Here is a 1638-nt window from a genome sequence, read left to right as displayed (position 1 = left end):
TACTGAGTTTAATGTGCTGGTTGCGATCGAGACAAAAAGCTTTGTAGACTAAATGATGAAACAACCCCAATTCCAATGAAGTTGGGACGTTGTGTTAAACATAAATAAAACCAGAATACACTGATTTGCAAATCATGTTCAACTTATATTTAATTGAATACACTTCAAAGACAAGATATTTAATGTTCAAACTGATAAACTTTATTGTTTTTAGCAAATGATCATTAACTTAGAATTTTCTGGCAGCAACACGTTCCAAAAAAGCTGGAACAGGTGGCAAAAAAAAACTGAGAAAGTTGAGGAATATAGATATATACATATATATATATATATATATATATATATATATATGTGTATATATATATATATATATATATATATATATATATATATATATATATATATATATACATCCATCCATTTTCTACCGCTTATCCGAGGTCGGGTCGCGGGGGCAGTAGCTTTAGCAGGGACGCCCGGACTTCCCTATATATATATATATATATATATATATATATATATATATAAAATACAATGAAATTAAAACAGTTATTAATGTTATTGTTATTTGTTCAATCATTATTACGGAACATAAACCAGCTAATATTGATCGGGTATGTTGTAATTACAGTGCACCCGAGTAGAATTAGAAACTACTTTCTACTAATTTTACAAACAAGGAACTACATATTCCATCCATCCATCCATTCATTTTCAACAACGCTTATCCTGGTTAGGGTCGCGGGGCACTGGAGCCTATCCCAGCTGACTTCAGGCGAAAGGCAGCCTACACCCTGAACTGGTCGCCTGTCAGTCACAGGGCACATATAGACACGGACAATCATTCTCACTCTCATTCACACTGGCACTGAGTGGGAACAGAACCCACGCTGCCCGCACGAAAGTCAGGAGAGTGTACCACTACACCATCAGTGACTTGATTGGGGTAGAGAATGAGTGAATGATTCTGAACATTGCCTTAAGTTGCAAGAATTATAAGAAACCTTTGGAATTGTACCTGGAATTTTGCATAAATTGCTTATAAAATTTGATCTGATCTTTATTTAATTCACAACATTGAACTAGTTGCAATCAAGACAAAAATATGGCAATAGATTTAATAAAATTAGATGAAATGCCTATATTAAATATTTTATACATTTAAAAAAAATGCAATTATATTTTAGTTCAAGGTCAACAAGTTAATAATTTCATGACGATGAAAATGCTCTGTGGCAAGATGAGTTCCGATAGTGAAAGACAATCTAAAGGAAAAAAAAGTATTTGAAATGTTTGGAGTTACCTGGATTTCTGCATAAATTGGTCATAAAATGTGATCTGATTTTCACCCAGGTCGTTTACAGACAACAATAGACAAACACTATCTTTACTTTACTTTTTAACGACACACAAAAGATAATAATTATATTGGACACACCATGATGTAAACATTCACAAAGCAGGGCGGAATGAGGCCCTGTTCAAAAGTAATTATCCATCATCATAATGATAATTAAATGCATGGGCAATTATTAGAGTTGTCACACAGAACATGTTAGATAAGGGGCAGGAACTGTTAAGCCCACACACCTACAGTAGTCCATAAACAAAGTGCAGCACAGATTTTGGCTAGCGGAT

This window comes from Phyllopteryx taeniolatus, chromosome 9 (assembly GCF_024500385.1).
Source record: "Phyllopteryx taeniolatus isolate TA_2022b chromosome 9, UOR_Ptae_1.2, whole genome shotgun sequence".
Taxonomy (NCBI): domain Eukaryota; kingdom Metazoa; phylum Chordata; class Actinopteri; order Syngnathiformes; family Syngnathidae; genus Phyllopteryx; species Phyllopteryx taeniolatus.
Note: the sequence above shows the minus strand (reverse complement) of the source record.